Raw genomic sequence first — 23,934 nt, forward strand, 5'->3', positions numbered from 1 at the left:
CTCCCCCCGGCGGCCAGAGCGCCGCGCTGCCCCCCTCCAGGTGCCGCCCCAAGCACCAGCTTGGTTGCCTGGTGCCTGGAGCCGGCCCTGCCTTGGGGCCCGATCCAAAGAAAACCAGAGTCAATGGAAAGACTTGTATTGTCTTCATTGAGCTTTGGATCCAGCCCTTGGAAAACAGACCCAAAGGGCAATCAGTGCTGTGCAAAGTGTCCAGCAGGAGAAGACAAAGCTCAGAAGAGGCTGCTGATCTAAGAGAACCCCGACCAAGGGCCAAAGGATTCTCCTGCTACACCAGCCTCCCCTCAGAGTCAGTGCTCACCTCCAGCTGCAGAATTTGACCTGGAGCCTTGGAAGCTGCTTCCTCAGATGACCTGTCCTGTGCCGCTGGGTCTGGATTTTGGCAGAAGCGGAAGGTCTCTCTCTCCTACACACACCCGGCCTTTTATACAGTTTCTAGCCCCTTCCCTTCCCTTCCTGCTCTGGGTCTGTGCCATCCCTGGGATGGTCTATATCCGGATGGAGCCCGTGTGTGTTCACACTACCAGGTGCTCACATGTGTATCATCTTCACTCTTCTCCACCTATCCTAAAATATGATCCTCAGAGGCACCATACAGTCCTCTGCCAGACTGTGATGCCCTGTAGCTGTCATTATATGCCAGGGCCTTCCAATTCGCCATGCCCCTTAAGTCTACCTGCAGCTCCTGCAGAACGAGCTGTGCCTGTTAATATAGAGCCTAATCCTGTATAATTATTCCCCGTTGTCCCACGTGATCATTTCCGATTGCCCTCTCCCCTCGGACCGGATGTGCCCGTTCACCAGTTACAGAGCAGAGACAACTGAGGAGCCTGCACTCAGCTCTCACCCGGGTGGGGGAACACACATGGCTGGGGGCTCACGGAGCTTGTGCATTTGTGGAGCCAGACGCCGGGATGAGTGGCTGGAGATTCAGCTGTCACAACCAAGTCCCAGTATTTGCATCTGATTTGGGAAGCCCACAAGGCTCCCTTATCCCAATGCCCCACTCCACATCTCTACTCCTTTGGCCCTGACAGCAGCAAAGCCTGGAAATCTCGCCAACAGGCTGGGGCCTTGAGCAGCAAGACCTGTTGCCTCTTGAACTCAAGGGGGTGCCACGGCTCTAACTGGGTGCACAGATGTCAGAGTGCTCGGAGCCTTCTCCCCAGGGATAAAGCCTGGAGCTCCCTCTAGCTAAGCCACTCAAAATCAGCCACCCCATGCACTGGGCAAGTTTTAGCACCGGAACAGTGGGGAGGCACCGATGCAAGAAGAGAACACCGATGTCATCAACCTCCTGACCCGCAGCATCCTTGTCCTTACAGGTCTAGCTCATCACCGGAGCGCTGAGCACCTGACATTCAGAACCCCTGGGAGGTAGGGAAGCATTGCTACTGCTATTTAAAAATAGTAACGCCAGTGAAACAGAGGCATGGAGAACATAAATAACTCTTCCTCCCCTCCCCCCGCCCCCGCGCTGCACAGGAAATCTGCGCCAGAACTCGGGCTTGAATGCTGATCTCCCAAGGTCCAGGCTAGTGTCTCAATCTCAAGACCACCCCTCCTCATGCTGTGCCAGTCCAGTGCTGCCCTCTTGGCTCTTCTGCTGCACCCTCCCCACCCCGACTCTTCTGTCCTACGGCCTCCTCTGACTCTCAGCGGCCCTGGATACTGGCAGAGCAGCATTTCATTGGGGGCCTACAGGGAACGTAACCTGGAGTCTCCAGAGTGTTGTGACGATGCATACATCCACTGAGCCCCTCTAAGAATGAGCATCATTCAGATGTTTTTCGCTATTCTCGCCTCTCAATGCTGCCATTAGGGTGGCAACAACTCAGGGAGGTAAGCTCTGGCAAAATCATCCTCACAGAGTAGCCACTACCCACATCTCCTCCAGTCAGCCGCTAACCCAATCTGGCAGCCCCTTCCATGCCCCTACCGAGTCCTGGCCATCATCAGAGAGACAAATATTATCCCACTGCCAGTGGCAGGTACTGCATATGTCCTCTCCTGGGTCACGCTGCACCAGTCCTGTTTTAGGGAAATGCTTGAAGGACACCATTGTTTGCACCACTTGGCATAGCCCAAGGTACCTCTGGTGCTATCCCATGGGCCCTTTGGCGGACCGCCAGGCCAATGGATCACCAGCACCACATAAAACACTACTGCGTTTGCCCACAGCAGAACAGCTGCATCCGGCGCCAGCAGTGAAGAGGTTAAAGTGGTTTTTAAACAGGCAGAGTCCCACCCTCACAGCCAACACGACCCCCAGCGTTTGCATTGGCGTTACAGACCCTGGAGCTTTCCAGCACAGACCTTCCCAAGCTGGGGTCTCCAGTTACATCCAAGGCTGCCTCATGTCCTGGCTGTTCAGGCAGAGGAATTGCCTCCAGCCCAGCCAGGCAGATCCCCCAGCCAAGAGCCAATGCTGGACACTCAGGAGAAAGACTTCAGAGTCTGACAGGTGAAAATCAGCAGCCGTTGATTTAAACCAGGTGTAAGAACCATGGAATCAAACATCATGACCTGCCCTCTTCTATCCCCCACCAAGGGAATCCATCGTCTGGAGCCCATTACCCAGGAGATACCCCACCCTATCAGCCACAGCCCTGGTAGCTAACACAGGAGCAGTTCAAAATGACCCATCCTTGTCTGAAGTGTCATCAAACCCTCCATCTTGTGCACAAATGGGCTGCATCATCAGGGACACATTGTACCCTCAGCACTGGGGATGCTGCAGTCCTGCCTGTAAACCACCCCAAAGCAAACCCCTGCCATGGTGAATCCATGACCCACAAACAGATTCCACCACTCCAGCTCCTCAACTTAAATACAGTCTCTCCACACCAAAAATGCACCCCAGGGGCTCTAGCAAAGCTCGCAGGGATTCAAAAGTCACCCAGAGCCCACCTAGATTCTGGTCGTAGCTCAAACCAAGAGCAATAGATTACAGAAGGGAAGCCAGTACCTTGCATCCACAAGTCACTGGGCTCGAAGTCCATTCCAACCTACACAGCCGAGATGGGAATCAGGAGCTTTTTCCCCGGAGGTCCTTGATGGACACAGCGCGAGTCTGATGAGTTCCCTTCACTTGGTGAAGTCTCTTTGCCCTGAGGAAGGGAAATGAACGGTTTATTATTTATCCAGCCGCTGCATAACACACGCCCAATCAGTGCCCTGACTGGGTACCAGTGGCGACCCGCAGAACTCAGCACTCGCTCAGCCACAACAAGCCAGCTGGGGGAGATGTAACAGACCTGGCCCGTCCTGGCATGGCACAGCCATCTTGTGAGACAGCCAATCAGAGGCCAAGTTACAGACCCTTACATGATCACCAGTCGGGTACTGAGCCACAGATCTCATGCAGCCATGAGACCATCGCACTCTAGGGAAGAGCTGGGTAATAATATATATGGAGATATACCTATGTCATAGAACTCGAAGGGACCCCGAAAGGTCATCGAGTCCAGCCCCCTGCCTTCACTAGCAGGACCAAGTACTGATTTTGCCCCAGATCCCTAAGTGGCCCCCTCAAGGACTGAACTCACAATTCTGGGTTTAGCAGGCCAATGCTCAAACCACTGAGCTATCTCTCCCCCCTACAAAGATACAGGCCCTACTACCATGCCACATGCTGAAAAGGGCTTCCCCTGTAACCTCCTCAGCAGTGTTTGCTGCCCCCGTACCACAGCAGTTCCACCCCCCGAAACTTACAGGTGATTCACTATGACTTGTATTGCAGAAGCATGGCTCTACTGTACAAGGTGCTATACATCCACACAGTGACAGAGAGCCCCCAGCCCCACAGAGCCTGCAATCTAGCCAGAAAAGAAAGTACAGTAGAACCTCAGAGTTGCAAATGCCTTGGGAATGCAGGTTGTTCATAACTCTGAACAAAACATCATGGCTGTTCTTTCAAAAGTTTACTGATGAACATTGACTTACTACAACTTTAAAACTTTACTACGCAGAAGAAAAATGCTCCTTTTAACCAGCTTAATTTAAATGAAAGCACAGAAACAGTTTCCTTACCTTGTCAAATCTTTTTTTAAACTCCCCCCCCCCCCTTTTTTTTTAAAGTAGTTATGTTAACACAGCACTGTATTTCCTTTTTTTCTTTTTTGTTTTTTGGTCTCTGCTGCTGCCACATTGTGTACTTCTGGTTCCAAATGAGGTGTGTGCTTGACCAGTCAGTTCATAACTAGTGTTTGTAACTCTGAGGTTCTACTGTATCATTATTTGCAGTTCACAGGGGGGAGAACCGAGGCACACAGAGATTAAACGACCTGCCCAAGGTCATAGAGTGACTCTGTGGCAGAGCCTGGAACAGACACCAGATCTCTCAAATCCCAGACCACGGTCTTCAACACAAGGCCACCCTTTTCTCAACTCTAACTTCTCTTGGATCTATTACTCCACCCCTGCTACATTTCTTGCCCTCCTTCCCTCACATGCCAGGACCGTAACCACGTAAGCCAATCACAATCCATATTCTTCTTTAGAGGGAATACAAAATTTGAACAAACTTTTACGTTCTTTACCAAAACAAATCGAAACAAAAGAAAGTTCCTGCCACAATATTTGATTGGAGCATCAGGCTGATCTGGGAGGTGGGATTTCTAGGCTAGGGTTTTTTTTTTTATTTCCATCAGATAAAAATAAAATCAGCAAAACAAAAGGGGGGTTGTTGAGATCAATTCGTGATAGGTGCCGGGCCAAAGAAAATGGAGCCAAAGAAGTCAGAACCCTGCAACCAGCAACCTTTGTGTCAATTTAAGCAAATATTGTGGCGTTTCCATGGCAATCCCTGTTTTGAATATCCACTACACTCATTTTTTAAAAGGGCTTTTCCTGTTTGCGTTTCAACTTCCAAACCTGTAAATATTTTCAGCCTTAGCACATACCAACCCCCCCCACCCCTGAAACCAGAGATGCTCACAGCTGGGACACAGAGTCCCCTCTTTGTGATGACCCAAAGTTGTGAAAATTCCCACCCAAGTGCTGGGTTAAAGCAACGTTTGGTGCCTGGCTCCCGACCCACCGATGCTGGCAGTTTCAGCACTGGGGCCAGACCTTTGTCTTGCTCTCTGCATGACGCAGCAGCAGGTACAGGAGCCTGTTTATTTTCTTTGACAAAAACTGATAAGTGAAACCAGTCCTCACACACATACGGTGCTGAAAGCGCTGGGCTGAGCCAAGCATAGTGCCAGCAAGCATCCTCCATCCAGTACAGCTCACACCGGACCTGCAGCCTCCTCCACTAACCCTACTGCACAGAACTCTGTCCCCAAAGAGCCCCACCACTGCACCCCAGTTGTGACCTGCAGCACTCCTGCTATTCCAGGGCCTAGTCTGAGCAGAAGCTGTCAATCACACTGAATCGTGCCACACAGTAGCAGGCACAAGGGGAACTAGGAAGAGACCAACTTCACCCTCTCGTGTAAGGATTTGAACTCATGTCTCCAAAAAAAAAGCTGAGTGCAGGTTTGCACACAGCCAAGACCTAACTCTGGGCTCCTTGTCTCCAGGAGAGCACACAGCCTGTCACTCCCTGACAAAGGGTCCCCTGGACAAGTGCGGTATCACTTGTCAGATCTAAGCACAAGGACCCTGCCCACGATGCACAGAGTACCAGCACATCTGGGAAGGAATGCCCCACTCAGCAGGACCGCAGGTGCCCAATGCTGCATGAAAATGCCCACTGCAACTCTGCCACAGATACCCAGTCCAGCCTGGGGATGCTCATTCAAAGACACCCAAGTCCTGACGCTCCACTCCTGCTCGGAGATTCCATCCCCTCCCAGAGCCACGGCAGTGAGCTGGTTAATTACAAGCTTCCTGGCTGCAATGGAGTCATGCCAGGCCCCGAGTGTTAGTTTAGTGTAATTTTTGGGAAGTCAATTTCCTCTGAGTTTTTTTTTCCTTTTTGTTTTATTTTTTAAAGGGTATTTTTTAAATGGAAACATTAGAACGTTCCGATGAGCGTGAGGACAGGGGCCTTTCGTCCGCCAGGCTGCAGCGGCGCCAGCACCCTTTCTAGGCACTGTACTACGTGCCCACGGGAACCCCGGAGAAAAATAAAAGGTGACGTCAAACCTACAACGCCACCCACTAAAGGGAGCGGCCACTTAGCCCAGCTGCACCCATGTCACTCCACGGTCCTGACAGCTCGTTCAAGATCCTAGGGCACTTCAGATAGGAGCAGATGGGGGATGAGCCCTAGGGTCCTGGCCAGACTCCAACTCAGGTAACCCTAAAGCTCCGCAACTGGATATTTTATCCCTTCTTCATTCCCTGTCACGAACAGCTGAGCAGGGCAACTGTTAAACAGCTGCCAAGTCACATCTCAGAAGTGGCTGCATTTCAGAGGTGGCAGAAGTGAAGTCTATAGTCCAGAGTGCTTTGGGATCCCTGCCACCTCGATGCCACAGTGATGGTGACCGGCCCTTTATCAACATTTAGCAGGAAAAGGGATAAAGGGCCTGTAGGACTGTGATTTATTGTCACTAGGTCCCACGAGCAGTGCTGGGCAGGGAGAATGCAATGGGCTGCCCAGTGGGGAGCCCGGCTTGTAGCAACGGAAGTGTCTGCTTTGCGCTGCCAAGCAGGGAAGCCAGCTGATTGATGGGCCTGGCTCAGCAGGCACTTAGAGTAGAAGCAAGGCAGGAGGCCTGGTCCCGGAGGCAGGGACAGGGCGTGGGGTGAATGGGAAATCAGCGCCTCTCCTCTGGTCAGATACAGAACAGGACTGAGTGGGCCCAAAAGGTGAGCCCCCACCAGGCAGCTCTGCTCAGCCAGAGAGCTGGCAGCCCGGATGGAAGCGCCGTGAACATACTGTGAGGCTAAGAAGGGTGACCCACTCCATCCAATGCCAGCCAGGCACCGAGTCCAACACATGAGCGCCCCTGGTGGCCATTGTACAGTTGCCCTCCAGATCAGACTTAGGCTTCCTAGCAGGGAAAGCTTCCAGTCCTCATGGAGCTGCCCAGCCAGGCGAGAGGGGAGCCACGGAGACCAGAGCCAACACAGGATCTGTGATACGGGATCATCCCATCTCCACCTGCTGGAAAGAGGTTCAGCTCAACAGCAGGCAGGATGGTCTTGTGGTTAAGAAGTCGGCCTAGGGCTCAGGACACCTGTGCTCTCTGTGACTGTGGGCAAGTCACTTCACCTCCCTGGGCCGCCCCATGCCATGGCGCTGACCATAAATCACCTCCCCGCAGGTTGCGAGACTAAATGACTGTTTGTAAAGCCCGTCAGGCCCACTGGTTGAAAGGGGCCATGGAAGTGAAGGGCATCCTCTCTCTGACCACTGGCAATAGTCTTTCCTTCCATGATTCCATAGCTGTGGATGGGTTAACCCCTTCTGTTGGGGTGAAGTTAAAAATGCTGCTACAGGCCTGCCGCAGTTAGGGGCTGCCTAGGGTACTGGCGTCCCATACAGCACAGACAACGGAGTAGATCAGCAAGGCTTAAAGCACACAGACGAACGCGCCAGACACAGGGATCAGAGAACACCTGGTGCGACACATGACCAGGCCACACTGAAAAGTGAGCGGGCAAGGCTTGTCTGCGTCATCCTTTGGTCCACCTCTGAATAAAGCCCACCCGGACGACCCCGCCAGGAGCTGCCGGTGTGTCTACGGGCACAGGGAGAGGTACCAGGCAGTGGAAGCTGCTCGTGAGTAACATGGCACTGCTTGGAGGGGAGCATGGTGCTAGAGGCTGACCACGGAGCCATACATGCTCCACTTGCCCCACAGCACCAAGAATGTAGAGTCCCCTTGAGGGAGCTCTGGGGAAGCACTAGCCTCTCAACCCTCTCAGAAGACAATCGTGAGACCACAGAAGACCCCCTGAAGTTTCCGGAAGGCTTTACAAATAGGTTTCTGTCTGGCCTCTGTACCGCTCCCTCCTTATCTCCCCATTTTTAAAGATCTGGGGCCAGATCCTCAGCTGGTGTAAATCAGTGCAGCTCCCCTGACTTCACAGGAGCCGGGCCAATTCGTGCCCACTGAGGATCTAGCCCTCCAAGTTACTGGAGCTGCCAGTTCTTCCTTTTGATAATTCCAAGGGTGACTTTCCACCAAACAGCAGTGCAGGCTCAGCCAAAGCAGCAGGGTCAGCCGCGCTTACCGACTGCCCCTGAACACCAGCAGAGCTCTTGGCACAGGACCGGGACCCTGCTGGAGCAATGCTGGGCGTACAGTCAATCCGCCTCTTCGCTGAGTTTCTTCCTCTCTGTTGACAGATACAGCCACAGTAAATTTACGAGAGCTTGGGGGGGGGGTTAACCACTGTTAGTGCAGGAGCAGTCAGCTTTTGGAGAGCTCCACTATACAGTGCAATGAGTTCACAGAGATACAATGGACTGCCTGTGGCCAGGGAGGGCAGAGAAGCAGGACCGCCCTGCCTGCCCAGGGGTGAATCCGATACGGTCAGATCTTCACTTGTTGCTGTGACGATAAGGTACCTCGGGTACAAGCCAGTTTTGCCTCCCCACTTGTACGTATCACCAGGCTTTACTGCGAGAGAAGGAGGGAAAAGAAATCAAGATCTCCTACATTTGGGCATCAGCAGCCCAGTGAGAGCAGGGACGGGGGAGGTACAATGCTGTAAAAGCATGCCAGCAGCAGAGCGTTCATTAACGACGCGGGGTTGCCAACCCTCCAGGATAGACCTGGAGTCTCTAGGAATTAAAGATTAATCTTTAATTAAAGATGTCATATGATGAAACCTCCAGGAACATATCCAACCAAAACTGGCAACTCTAGATGCCAGTTCTTACACTAAGGCCTTTGCAGTCTTCCTCGCCTGGGAGGGGGAGAAGCCGCCACTTCTACACATCCATCTTCAGAGGTGGGGATGAAAGGATCAGTGGCAGGAGAATACTGCCCCATCAAGGAGAGAGAGACATACCTCTCCCCTAGTGCAGGTGGGCTCAGGCTCAAATGGGCTGAGAGCTGGCAGCCTTAAAACCTCCCCCAACCCGAATAACGGAGCCACAGCCCAGCGTAACGTCCAGCCACCAGCAGCATACCAGATGGAAGGAAAGGCTCTCACGTGAGAAGAGGCTTGAGGCCTACCTGCTTCCTTCTCACAGATGGAAATGGAATACACCCCCAATTGATCCTCCCTCTACACCAAGCCTACAACGTACTATACATAAGCAACAAGTCTCATAGTCTAAGCAGACTCAGGCTTGTTCTGTCCTTGGATGGGAAACCCCAAAGGAGCGCTCAGGGGGTGCAAAAAATAGCATAGGCAAGTCAGAGGGTTCTGTTCCATCTCACTACTGAACTAACATGCTGCTGAAGGCGATGAGGTGTAAAACCAAGGCCCTGAGCCTTACCGATCCAAGGAAAAGGAGTTTGGGCCCAGTGCCCTGGAGACATTCCCCTTGCAGTTTCAATTGCATACCATTCCTTTCTTCGCTACCGGTGCAAAATGATTGTGTAGTGTTGCTGTGCCCTCTCAAGCAGCTCCCACAGGCCACCTAGAGCTGGGAGAAAATTCCTGTAACAGTTTGGGGTTTCTCTAGAGGAAAGCCAATGGTGTCGTTAACAGCTCCATCGAGGGATTCAAACAGCCAGTGCTCTGCTGGGGCAAGTCCGTATGTGTATTTAGCTCTCAGCTGGATGAACCACTCTCTCCTGGAAGAGGGACTTGGTCTTCACATTTATGGGGACTATTTCTGGAGACAGACTGGACTGATCTACTGTTTGTAACAGTGGATTCCACCGAAAGGACCAGTGTCAGGCCCAGTAACTGTTCGGGAAGGATTGTTCTCCCCCTCCCCCGGCCTCCTTCAAGGGCCTCAGAGCACTGTACCAGAAAACAGACTAGGAGACCGGGGAGGCAGCAACAGACACGCATGGCCCAGAGGACAGAGTTTGGCATTAGGGTGATGGATTCCTGAATGGAGTTATCAACATCCACCAGAACTTCCATTAGGCTGGCGGGGGACACAGCAGTCCATACACATGGCCTGGTGTAACACCATTGGTTTCAGTGGGCTCACGCCAGCGATGAATTTGGCCCAGCAAACATTTCTGGATGTCACTGTGGTCAGTCTCTCTCCTTTAGAAGATCCCACTGAATGGACACAAAAACTAAGGGTGAAATTCTGGTCCCACAAAAGTCAACGGCAAAGCTCCCACTGACTTCAGTGGAGACAAGATTTCACGCGAAATATCTTTCTCACTCCAGTAGCAGGAGTTTCGCCAAGGTCAGGGTGCAGACTGTGTCCAAGGAGAGAATTCTCCTTCTCCCCTAGTTGGAGGATGACTGCTGGGGAGCACTGCCGGAGCAGCTATGCATCCATTCCCTGTCCCGGTCTTCTCTCCCCATTACATTATCATCTCAGACTCTATTTGATCTGAGACCACAAGCAGTGGAAACAGATAACTGAGGTGCAGTAAATTTCGGCACAATGGTAGCAGACATGGGGCACGCGAGAACTCCCTCCGCTCCCCTCACAAGTCCCCCGTTCCCCCCACCCCCCGGGAGCAATTTTCTATGCAACAGCACGGTTGCATTCCCTTTGCTATCTCCTAATAAATATCATACTAAGCGAGATGAATATCTCCTTCCCAAACGAAGCAGCATGACCCACTTTCTGAATCAGGGCAAATACAATTGGGCCCTGGAGTCCTGGGCCCCTCCCAAAGCCAAGAGATTTTGTAACAATTACAGCAACAAGAAGAAATAAAAAAGTATTAAGTGATTAAAGAGCACGGTGGTAGAACTGCAGCCATTGGGTAATTCTTGATATATTCCCTGCCATCCTACGCTCTGGGCCATTGCCTAGGACACTGAAGCAATGGCACCCCCCACATCACACCATATGCATATGTGTGCGCGTACACACACACACTCACTCACTCTCTCCCTTCCACTGTCCTACGTTCCTCAAAAGTAACAGGTCCAATTTCAGATTCTGGCTAGTGGCCCAGGCGTGGACAAAGGCTCCCATCCTGCACACACACACCACAGACCTGCCCCTCCCCCTGGGAAAGTTGTGGTGGAGCAGGAATGGAGGTTTCAAATTCTACCAGTGCACCCCCCCTTCTTCCCTTCCCCTGCCCTAGTTCACAGCCCAGGGGCATTTAACAGTGCGACTGTGCCCATGGAATTCCAGAGCCAGCACCCAGCAAGAGCGTCAGTCACAGCTGGCGATGTTGCCCCTCCTTCCCACTCCTTTCTTGGCTGCCACCAGGTGAAGTCTCTTCCCCAGCTTGTCTCTCCAGACCTGCTGCCTAGTGCCCACGGGAAGGATGGGGGCATGGAAAGCGGGGAGTGAGGTGCACTGCAGGTGCCCAGTGCTTTATGGACACATTACAAAGAAAGGCCTCTGCCCCAAGACTCTCACCCTTTGAGCCAAATACTTTCTCTTTGGTTTGCAAACCAGCTACAGCTGGAAGGCTGGAGTGAGGGGGGCCGTATCCTGGTACTAGATACATTGGTGCAGCACCACTGGTTTCCATGGGGCTCTTCACGCTCAGAGTCTGACGCGGTGGGTATGGAAGGCAGAGCCCAGCAACCTGACCCGAAGCTGATGGGACCCGACGACGAGTGTCGGCTTTGGGGCGGCTCTCCTCCTACCTGCCTGCGGGGCCAATGCTGCAGCGGGTGCATGCACCTCTCCTGCTGGCCACCGCAACCTCGCTGCACTGTAAGCCCCATAGCCTCTCTCTCCACAGCACACGCAGCGCAGCAAGGGGCAGTGCTTGGCAGGTTTGGGGCCCACAGCCACTGCTGTACCAACTCCAGGGGCAGGAGGCGGCAGCAGCACCACTGATTCAGAACTAGGGGTTAAGGGTTGGACTCGGATTGGGTGGGTTGGGTCCAGTTGGGGCTTAAAAAAAGAGGCCCAGGCAGACCTCTCAGGGAAAGCAATTGAAAGGGGGAAGTGGGGGAGATGTCAGTATTTCTTTCATTGACTGAACCCACAAAATTATCCAGCCGACGGAGAGCTGGGGGGGGAACGAGCCCTGCTGACCTCCTCTCTCTAGCTCAGCATTTACGCTAAGCTCGTTGCTATAAGCACCCTACTTCCTGTGCCCAGCTGGCACTAGGAGAACAGGGCAAAGGGTCACACATTAGGTAGGCTACCCTCCCCCAAGTGGCACTATGAGCCCCTGGCACCCACCATCCATCTAGTACTAATTATTTATTAACATGATGGCAGTGCCTAGAGACCCCGACTGTGCTAGGTGCTGTACAATCACAGAGTAAGAGAGTCCCTACCCCAAAGAGCTTATAATCTCATAGACAAAGGGCGGGAGGGGAAATCGCGGCACACAGAGGCGAAGTGACTCGCCCAAGGTCAAGCAGCTGGTCAGTGGCAGAGCTGGGAACAGAACCCAGGTGTCCTGCATTCCAGTCCAATGCCTTCCCCACTGGACCATGCAATAGCCTAGCAGCAGCTCTGATTTCATGAAAGTGCCACACATTCTTCTCTCTGAGGGGTACAGCTGGGTCTCCTCAGCCCCCCTTGGCAGAGTGAGACAGGGGCTAAAGCGGACTTTAAAATTATTGAGGGAACTATTTTAAAACAAAATAAAACAAAGGAAAACCCTTTTACCCAGATTTTGGAGATTAAAAAAAAAAGGCAGAAAAATCCTCATCTTAATACAAAATTATATCTGATGTGTCGTGGCATGAAAATGTTTTTCACAGCATTTTTCCAGTGTGATCTCATGCGCCCTGTAAACGGGGTACGCCCAAAACACCAGGTATTTTATGGGACACAAACAGAGCAAACACATACACAATTTAAAAATGAAACAAAACATGGGATTGGTAAATATTTAAATTAATCAGAGCTGGCATCTGTAGTGGCTCCCCTCCCTGAGAGACATTTGCAACATAATAAAAAAAAAAAAAAAAAAAAAAGAATAACATGACCTTTTCCTTTGTGTTTGTTAGCTCATTGCCGTTTGGGGGGTTGGTGCAATCCAGGCGCTTCCCAGGGTGGAGTCCAGAGAGACAGAGCAAGGGGCTTTCTCCCTGCCTGGCACTAGGGGCTTGGGGCTGGCTGCATGAAGCAGTGGGGATGGATCTGGCCAGGTGAGTTGCTCCGACCTGTTTGCTGTCTCACTCCATGTTTCACTATTTTTTTCCTCCTTTTCATTTTAATTGTTGGAGGAGTTTACAGAGCTGTTTGCCAAAAAACAATCGACTCCAGGGAACAGCTTACACAAAAAAGGGTGTGTCGCCATAGTGAGGCCGGGGAGCCATGGAAACCACCACCTTTTTGCATTAGCCCAGGTGAAACCAAAGCTTTGTGGATGGCTTGTGAAACCCACAGCGATCTGCTGGCAAGTGAAACAACGCACACACACAGCGTGCACGGAGCACCCAAGAGTGTGCACCCTGGCACTAGCGCCCAGGTGTGCGACTCACCAGCATAAAAGCTTGACCCTCACCTTCCAGCATGCCATTTTATTCTGAAGTTCCTGTCTCTCTCTCACACACACAGGTGTGTTCACACTGCATCTCGTTCACATAGTCAAAGAACACATGCATAAGCATAAACACGCGCGCACACACACACACACACTCCTTCACAAAGTCACCAATGAAGACACCCGAAACCAGAGACAGACCCAGCCCAGTACAAGTGTGGGCGCACACACACAGATATGATCACACAGGTGTGCACACACAATACCGTATACAAATGCATGCCAACGAAGAGCCATGCCAACCAGCCACATGACCAGACAAACATGGACACACACACACACGTGTAAATGTTACAGATGATGAGCAGCGACAGTGCCTTGTGTTTTCATTCCAGACCACAAAAGGAACGAACAAAAAGGGAGCAAAGAAAAGACAGAGGGGAACAGAACAGGTGTCTTCCCAGGCCAGCTCAGCTAGTGGCACAGCGATAGGAGTGTGCAGGGTGTGTGTGTTTGGACACGGGTAACTCTGGGAGTGGAGGAGATGTTTTCCTTGTGGGGCGGACCGTGCCTTACATACGAAGGCGGCTGGCTGGTGAGGGACTCTGGCTGCATTCTTTACAATCTTACAAAAGAAAACAGAGAATTCCTGAGAAGCAGCAGCTGCCAGCCCGATTGCACCGAGAACAGAAAACAACAAAATAATGGAGAGAAAAGGGAATATCAAAAGCCACCTGGGCCTCTCAGTATCTCTCACCCAGGAAAAGGAGAGCACCACAAACGGGGACTCTCAAAGTGGCAGCATCAGTGGCTTCCCACCTTTCAGCTCCAGAGACTTGCTGACATTGTCAAAAATGTACAACGTTGAAATAGGGGTTAGTCACTATGGGGTGGAGTTCAGCCATGGGCAGGCTCATTAAAGGAATGAAGTGGTGCTCAGGCCTCTGCAGAGGGCTGGTGGTCACCCAGGAGCCTCCCGACCTGTTCCTTCTTCACGCAAAACCACTCCAAGTTCAGCCAGAGAAGCCAGCAATGGAGAAAGCCCCAGTGGACCCCTCCCCCAGCCCATTCCCAAGGCCAATGCAGGGTGTAGTCTAGCATTCAATGGGACTTTGGGCTAAGGAGGGAGGACCAGGCCACAATGGGCTGTAAGAAATGTCCAGAGACTTGGAGAGAAACACAAGGTTTCAGGCCCTTCCAAAGTGTGGAACAGGTCTCAGAGCCGGCGGGGGCGAGCAGTGGCTGGCTTTACTGGGCTCCTCCCATTTGGGTGGTGGGTTCGATTCTGCTCATTCTCCTGCCAGGGGTCAAAAGTCAGGTCACCATGCTGTCACCCCCGACCCAAGCACCAAAGCATGTGCTATCACGTCCAGCATCCAATAAACTCCCGAGAAGCACTGAACCCTAGAGCTAGGGCAAGAGAGAATCCCCTTTGATTAAAGCAGAGTCAGGGAGCAGAGCTGAGTCTGCACATATCAACCCCTTGTACCGCTCCAGTATCCTCAACCCCTTGCCACACTTTAATCCAGCAACATGGGACCAACGCGGGGCTGCTGACAGGTGCCTAAAGGAGCCATTCTTGGGCAGCATCGCTTGATACATGGCATGGAACAGGCAGAGCACACACTGTCCCGATGCTTTTAAAAGATCAGTGCCCATCTCCTGGCTCACACATCCACCCAGCCTGCTCCTGAGTCCTGCCTGCCCAATAACCCAGATGTTGGCAGTGCCAGCCTTTATCTGGGGACTGTGCCAATGTCAGCAAGCAACCTTCGTTCAGGCCAGGCCAGGACTGTAAGATCAGCGTGGAGATTCTGAGGGGAGCAGTTCAGTTTTCTGAGGGGAAGTTTCCGGGGCTGGGAGGCATTTTCGGATGAGGTGACAAACTACAGTGGAGACCCACTACAGCAGACTAACCCCTTGCAACCCAGCTCAGCCTCCTCCAGCCAAAGGACAAACAGACGCACCTGCCACCAAGCCCAGGAACTGAGAGGGAAACCGAGGGCTGATGGAGTTTGGGGAAGACCCATGCAGAGTGGGGTGAACAGCGGGATGAAGACGGCGGTTAGGAGTGAGGGTTGGTTTTTTACCCACAACCCCCTTCCTACCAGGCCATGGAAGTCCCTGGCTATATTTTCTCTAGGCATCAGGAAAGCCGATCAAACCTGGCGTAAGAAGGGGAAAGTCCATTTACTTCCAGGCACCCACTTACACCAGGTCGGCATTTGGCCCACGGGCTTTCTATTGAGATGAACCACTACCCTCCCCGCACCCAATGGCTCCTTTGTCCTTCCATCCAAGGTGCCTCACAGAGATCCATTAACCCAACCCCACCTGCCATCCAACCAGTCAGCACCACGGCTGAAGAGGCTAAAGGCCCAGTTAGCCACAGCCCTACCGAGTCACACGGCGACAGCAGCCAGGAGTAGCAGCCAGGGGCTCTAGCCACTAGCCCACACAGCCCCTCTATACCACACCTCAGCAGAATTCACTGCCCCCGAAGAGCAGGGTTTGGAGGCTCCATGAGGAGCAGGTCCTTTCCTCAGGGTAGAGAGACGGTACCAGGCCTGAGGCCTAGCAGGCCAGGGGAGGTGGCGAGTACCAGTAAGGCTTGGTGCGTCAGCCTTTCTGGCATCGACCTCCCAGACTCATTCAAATATTACCTTTTTTTTTTAATTTAATGTTCCCTGTAATTCATCCATCCCAAAAGATAATCAATAGAGCCCGTAATGAAAATTTGAGCCATATTTTATGTTTCGCTGCAGGAGAAAGGGCCACATCAGCAAGACTGGCCTTGCAGCATCGTTCTCACCCACCTGCCTGCTGGCTGGGCCTCCCCCCCGCAGGGCCACCAAAGGGGGCAGCCCCACCAGGGAAGGGCTCCCTGCCCTTCCCCTTTATTGACAGTAAGGGCTCTTTGGACCTGCTGTTTAAAATGTGTATGTGGCGGGGGGAAGGAGGCTGGACTGACACACCAGAGGGATTCCCCAAGGCATCATTCATGCTTCCCAGTCCTGGAGAGAGCCAAGTGACCCAGCCTGGCCCTGGATGGATGAGAATGCTGTTGTGTGGGATCTGCCAGCAGGATCTCTCACCGAGCTTCCTGCCATAACCCTCTGATCCTCAGGGCTGCCCCTCAGTGAGGCTGGTCTTGGGGCTCCTCCCCCAGGGGGCAGAGGTCTAGGGCCTGCTGCTCTTCAGTCTGGACTGATGCCTGGTCATGGCAGGGCTGGGACACTCGCCCCGTAGAGCTCTAGTGACTGGGAGCAGCAGCGGTGTTATTCCACGAGGGACCACCCTTCACACCCAGGGCCGGATCCAATGGGCCTTTCACCTCCTGTCCTCATTGCACTCCACTTCCAAATGCTTTGAACCCCAGCAAACTCCTCTGTAGCGCTATTCAGGTCCCAGCAATCAAAGAGTTGGCCTGGGGGCCCTATTACACTCAGAGGCTGGGAGCACCAACCCGCCCTCGTGCCCCCATATTAGTGCCCAGCCTAATTACAACACCCAGTCCCTGGCATGGGCCCATTTCATTTGGAGGCTGGGAGTGTGAACGCTGACGCCCAATCTCTTCTCCCAGCACGTTGCTAGCCAGCTGGTTCTCACACATAGGCAGGGATGCAGAAAGCTCTGAAACTCAGGCAAAAGACTCAGTCCTGTTCCCGGAACCTTTCTCCACCTTGGATTCCCAGCAGCAGGTCCCCCATCCTCCCTTTAAGGGCGGGAGCATATTTCACAGCCTGAAGCTGCCGCGTCCGCAGGGAGCCCGAGGTAACGAAACTGGCTTTTATTTGGCTGAAGTAAAATATCAGAAGTGAAAGGCTAGGAGTGAAGAATTTATAACAGCAGCTAAGGCAGCAAAAATACTGGGTCTGACCAGGAGCTGCCCTCTATGTCACACTGCTCTGCTTCTGAGGGGCTGGATGCTGTGTGGAGGACAGCCAGAGATCCTCAATTCTCTACATACACGAAAGCAGCGACATCTGCAGCCAGCACTCCCCCTTCCTCCAAACTTGGATGCATGCCCCTATGCACAAGGCTGAAAAACCAAGGAACCTTCATCCACCCACAGGTGCTGGTAGCAATCGCAACTTGAGATGGGGTTATTAAAAGGAGAGGGTAACCAATCCAGCCACACCCCAACCTGTGCAGTTATATGGGGGACGTTCCTGCCTCCCAGTGGAGGGCTGAAAGTGAATTTGGTTCTGGTGAAAGGCGAGGAGTGGCAGCCCTGGAGAATGAATCTACAGAACAAGTACGGCAGGGCAGCAGCAGTGCCAGCTTCCCCAACCTCATCCTGCCAACGCAATCCTGACCTGCCTGGACCACCAACAGGGGAGAGAGTGCAACTCAATCTCTAGCATCCTTCTACCAAGGTGCTTACACATCCGCCCCATCGCTTAACACCCAAGCGCTTCTCTAGCATTCAGGATTTAGCCTCCCAATGCCCCTGAAGGCAGGGTAGTGTCATTACCCCCATTTTACAGATGGGGAAACTGGGGCACAGGGAGATTAAGAGACTTGCTCAAGTTCCCACAGCAAATCCATGGCAGAGCTGAGATTAGGACCCAGGACTCTTGAGACCCAGCGTAGTGCTATACCCACAAGGCCATCCTTCCTTCTTGGTCTCTCTGCTGACACGGACGAGAAAGTAGCTCCAGTGACAATACCCGTCCACTAGGAACTGAGCAAGAGCACAATGAGACATGCAATGTCTCTCGGGTGGTGACACCTTTCAGTCACTACTAACTTTTACCGGATTTGAACCGGAGGCCTTTACTACTATGTCACAGTCATCCAGTCCCCTCCCCAAATCTTCAGGGAGTGCTCAGAGCCTTCTGCTTACCCAGCCTGTTTGATAAGTGGATATGCAGTAGTCTATGGCATTTGAGATAGTAATATGCCATATATGCATTATATACACACGCAGATAGACATAGTAAATTACATACAGACACACAGATATATAAATAAATTACACACACACACACACACATTATATGCACTTACACAGACATGCTACAATATATATTAGTACGGTTAATGTGACATCAGACCAATAGTCTTACGAACATGACATTCAGCCAGTACTATCTGCTCTGACTTGCTCAGAACACTCCGAATAGGGCCTGTCAGCAGACGTCACTTACAGCAGAAATATTCTAACCTGATATAAACCCTTAGAGGTCCCCACCACCAGATCCATTTTTTAAAATGACACATTGCCAGCTATTGGTCCCTAGAGCAGGCTAATTGCTTTTGCTAGTTTTAAAAGCTAGAAGTTATTTCACTGAAAAAGTGACTCAGGGCCTGAGAGCGCAGCGAGGTCATTGGGTTTCTGGCATTAAATGACCAGGTGTACACAGACACACGTGCGCAGCACATACCAGAGCCTTCCCTCTGAGGATATTCTCCTACTTCACCCTGAGACATGCCGAGGGGGAACCAGGGAGATGAAGCAGCTTGCTCAGGGTCACACTGTGCCTTTAGGTTGGAGGGGGGACAACTCGCAGGCCTGTGTTCTAACCACTAGACTATACTCTCCTTTAAGCAACTGCTTCTCAAAGATATGCACGAGGCTGTTAAGGCTTCTAAAAAACTATATTCAGAGACATCTTTAAATCACTCAGCGACTGGAGAGATGCTCAGCAGGGGAGCAGCCAAGGGCAGTCCTTAGGCCAGAAGATCACCCTTTGAGAGTAGCAACAGTTCAAAGACAGCTGGGCTCTCCAGATAGCCAGTATCCTGGGGATTAAGTAAGGACACATAACAGCTCTCTGTATCCTAAAGGAAGAGGCTGAGACAACCCCCATCACAGTGGGGTTCACAGGAAGATCCTAAATGCCTCATAGGCAGCTTTGCCGGCTGTTCGATTCCAGAACTACCTGCTGTTGCTTATGGACTAAAGGGCAGTTTACAGACCCCACACTAGCTGTTCAGAAGTTACATACAATAGCCGAACCTGGGAAATTCCCCCAATGAAAGCAACATTCAAGGTCACAATTTCCCAAGGAGTGCAAAATGAAAAAAAGCACATGTCCCTGCACAAACCTGCACTCACCTGTGCCAAAAAGCAACCACAGGGTTTGAGTCCACAGGTGTTACTGGTGCACATTCAGAATATTTGGACACACCTATTGCACCCTTCTTGGGAAAACCCGCCCCAACTGTTTGGCAGAAAAACAACAGGAGGCAGGAAATCCCTAGGTAAAATCCTTCTGAGTGGAGGGAAAAGCTGTCCAGCCCCTCCACCTGCTGGGAAGCAGCCAAGTGATGTTTCTTCCACCTAATTCTTGCTTGGTGAATTGCTTATTGTTTTGATGATGCTTGTAAATTTTATTTCAAAGGCAATCGTAGCTCAGATGAGCATCACTGTCTAGGGGTTTTAATGATTTCTACTAATATATTAACTTTCATTCACAAATATTTTCTTGGGTGAATTTCCTTTTTTTTTTTTTTTTTTTTTTTTTTTTTTCTTTTCATCAACATTTCCTTTTTTACTGAAATTTCTTAAGGATGTGTGTACAAGGGATTGTGTGTATAAGGGGTTATGTGCACACAAACTTGCACCAATGTTTAATTAAACCAGTGCAAACAGCTTTGTCTGTCTTATTTTGGTTTAAGAGGGACTTATTTTTGGTTTAGCTGAACCCTGCCCTGATTGACTTAAGCTGAACTGAAATAAGAATATTCATATACCCTTTTGTGCCATTTTAACTAAAATCAGTTTTTAAATTACACCTTAAGTTAAATTAATACAACACCTGCATTTACAGCTAAAATAAATGTTTTAAACCTATTCAATATTAATTGTGCATGTTTGCTTTCAGCATTTCTCTCCTGGACAAATTAAAATAAATATATAAATGAAGTCAGTTTCTCTTGTATTTATTAGTCAATTTCACTTCCAGGTTCTCTAGGCTGCAACATTTGGATTGTGAACAGTCCAGGAATTAATTTAAAAGCAACATTTTCCATTGGAATTTTTTTTTTCTTTAAATGTAACCTTCTCTACCAGTCATTCTCGGTGTAAAAATGTTTTTTTATTTTACAAAAATCTTAATATTTTAGGGGTAAATCACATTTAGAGTGAGGAGAGATCAGTTGCTGCAGATACTACTTGCTTCTCAGACACACACTGTTGTATGGAGATTCCTAATCTTCATCCACACAAGATCAAGGAGATGCAGCTTGTGTGATTGATACCTACACTGGCAGCAACATTTAAAAGCCCTTAACAGCGTTTTTCATTTTTTCCTACTACTTAGTTTTTTTTTTTATTTACTGTAATACAATTCCCAATATGATATGACGATGACTAGGAATGTGACTGTAACTGCTTAAGAGATGCGAATTCTCTACTGTTTGATACAGGCCCCGATCCCTGCAAACACTTACACACAAGCTTAACTTTATTTTACATGAATCATTCCATTGACTCTTCATGTGAATAAAGTTGAGCATGAATGTTTGCAGGATTGAAGTGAAAATCGTCCTTTCTACTAAGGCCCCTTTACAAACTGCATAGAGGGGCCTTAAAATGGAAATAAGTTATACACCTCTACCCCAATATAATGCTGTCCTCGGGAGCCAAAAAATCATACCGTGTTATAGGTGAAACCGCGTTATATCCAACTTGCTTTGATCTGCCGGAGTGCGCACCCACCCTCCCCGGAGCGCTGCTTTACCATGTTATATCCGAATTCGTGTTATATCGGGTCATGTTATATCGGGGTAGAGGTGTATTTTGACCCATTGTAAGGCACATACCTGCTGCCAGAGTGGTGTAAAGGGAGTTAAGAATAAATAAGAATCTGGGTCCATAGTGGGCCCTCTCCTTTTCTATTAGCTGAGATCTATCCTAAATGTCTTGCGTTTCTTTTTATAGGTGTATCTGACTATTACTTCGAGTGGTTTAATTCTCCTGATTCCTACATTCAATAAAGCAAAAACTGTTTTGCCAACAAACAACTTTGTGAGCCACAACGGGCGTTCCCAGAAGTTACATCACAAAATAAAAAGTCATGCAATTAGCCCGTACGGCAGAAACCAAACAAAAAACAAAAAACCTGTTGCTTAATTTTATATTTTAATGAACAGCCTGCTGTACAAAGCAGAGTACAAAAATGGGAGCACCTCTGTGAGTAAGGCTGTGCTGTCAACAAGATTTTCCTTGTGAATTCCACCTCTTTACGCCGCTCAGCCGGCAGGACTGGCTGGAATGTCTCCTCCCTGTATAAAAAGGCTATGCTGCTGATAAAACTGGTAATCCTTGAAGATCATTTCCCCCAAGGGAGATCCCTCCTATTACCACAGTAGCTCTCAGGGGGCTAGATTCCAACACCCTTACTCTCCTTGAGCTGTAGCATCTCACTCCTCAAGTAGTCCCATTGAAATCGAGGTACTAATTGGTGTGAGCAAGGCTAGCAGGACATGGTCCATGGAAACAGGATAGATCCATAAACCACACCCTGACCCTAAAAAACAATAAGGATGTGGTATTTCCAAAGGTTCTAAGCACTTCCATAGACTTCAGCTGGAGTTCTGGATGCTCAGCACTTCTGAAAATCAAGGTCTAAGTGCCTGAACTACTCTAACTTCTGTTCTCCCCGCCTCCCTCCTGGTCTATTTTTCCTCACCTGCAAAACACCCCTTTAAAACCAGAACCTTTTATTTGTTATATGTGTAGGCTGTATCTCCCACTGAAAGGTAATTGGAGTTCAGACAACGCCAAGAGCAGGGGAGTTCCACTGATTTCACCGCATAAATGCTCGCAGAATCAGACTTTATAGTGTCACAGAAATCATGGGTTAAATTCACTGCTGGCATAAACTGGGGCAGCTCCATAGCTGCTTATATCAGCAGTGAACTTGGGCCCTTTCATTTCCCAGCCTTTATTACCATCAGCAGCTGAGATTAAGACAAAGTTTGATATGTTTTAATCTAATTTACTTCTTGCCATTTATTTTCCCCATCCTACCCAGTTTGGACAAAGAAACTAAACCTGTCAGTTTCACTTTCTGGTTTTCCTGCATTAGCGCCGATGCCATTTTGAGTTTCAGGGCAAGTCTTCACCTACGCTTTAAAAATTCATTGAGATTACAAGAAAAAAAAAAAAAACCAAGACAACATTTTTCGTAGTGGATGAAATTCTTTTGTTAAGAAAACAAAAGCTACTCCAGATTTAGAGCAGAAGAACAGAGCAAAATTTGATCCGGTATGTTTGGTAAGTGTGTGTGTGTGTGTGTGTGTGTGTCCCTCTTATATATAACTACACACACACACACACACACACACTCTCTCACTCACTTTGGTCTTAAACTCTCTTGGCCATGTCCCTTTAATGTATAAAATTAACAGATATTTTTAAAGGTGGGTTTGTATAGTATTTTATGATTCACTATTTTGTATTATTGTCATACGGAGAAATGAAGGAAGTGTCTATAAAGAAAAGAATATCATCTTACAATTATAAACATACTCTCATCCCTAACTGCTTCATGATTAGATGTACACAGCACCACCGAAATGCAGTCACCTCTGCAGTATGGACTGGGGAGGAAAGTTTTGGTCAAGGTCAAAAGGACAAACTCTGATTGTTGGGTGAAATTCACCGCGTGCAGAAAGCCAGCACAAGGTGTATGCTTCATTTCAAGTGCATCAATAGGATTTAAATAGGACGTAAGTAGTACCTAGGTCTTGTGCTGGCTCTCTGCATAGGTCATGAACAATTCCATGGAATTTCCTTGACGAACAGGGCAGAATCGCAGGACATCACACCGGTGCAAACCAGGAGTAACTCCATTAAGTGAAGAAAGCTACATAAATGTATGCGAGGAAGCGAAATCAAGCCCCTAGAGTTTAAAAGTATTCTGTGGGTCTTTCACAGGAGAAACAGCATGGTAACTCCCAGGAGAACGAAGATCAAAACTAGCCCCACCCAGATTCAAAGCAGTGTTTGCTGGGAGGATGAGCGTTTCCAACCCGCTGCTCAGACCATTAAGCCACCCGCTTCAGCTATCAGGTATGTGATTCAGACAAGATTAAATGTTTACAGCCTTACAGGAGCTGGTTCTTAAAATGCTTCTGATTCAGTGAATGGAATCTGGTAAAGTCACATCCTGCACAGTTCTGCCATCAATCCTGGACCTCGGATCTATCTGGTGGCCGGCCTCTTGCTGGGGTCTGCATGAACCTCCTGCCCGCTGCAACTGTTTGCATCAAAGCATCTCCTCCATGGGCCACAAATCCTTGCCAACAATGCTCAGTGTGAGCCACTGGGGTGAGATGGGAGCCGAGCCCCCTACCAGCAAAGCAGAGCGCAGTGCTCTGCAGCTGCTGAAAGCCAGATCCAGCTGCACAGCAGAGCCTCGCCAATTTAGCATCAATGGAAAAGAAAAGATCCCATCAAACAGGGGCTGAGCTGGGCTGTGGATTCTGGGATTAGGTGTCTGGAAAGCCATCTGAGGAAGCAGGCCTGGGAAGGCAGCGAGGGGATTTAACA

The 23,934-nt window shown here is 50.1% G+C and overlaps 1 protein-coding gene across 5 annotated transcripts in view; it reads right to left on the reverse strand.

The window, feature by feature from the left end:
• The window catches only part of CASZ1 (castor zinc finger 1), a 267,529-nt gene that overhangs the window by 220,031 nt on the left and 23,564 nt on the right, over nucleotides 1-23,934 (reverse strand). For all 5 annotated transcript variants that reach the window (XM_024210599.1, XM_024210600.1, XM_024210601.1 and 2 more), the window contains exon 2: nucleotides 2,987-3,128. The gene's annotated coding sequence lies outside the window, so the exon portion shown is untranslated. The remainder of the gene's footprint in view (nucleotides 1-2,986; nucleotides 3,129-23,934) is intronic.

Source organism: Terrapene carolina, unplaced genomic scaffold (assembly GCF_002925995.2).
Source record: "Terrapene carolina triunguis isolate 2854851 unplaced genomic scaffold, T_m_triunguis-2.0 Scaffold714, whole genome shotgun sequence".
Classification (NCBI taxonomy): Eukaryota; Metazoa; Chordata; order Testudines; family Emydidae; genus Terrapene; species Terrapene triunguis.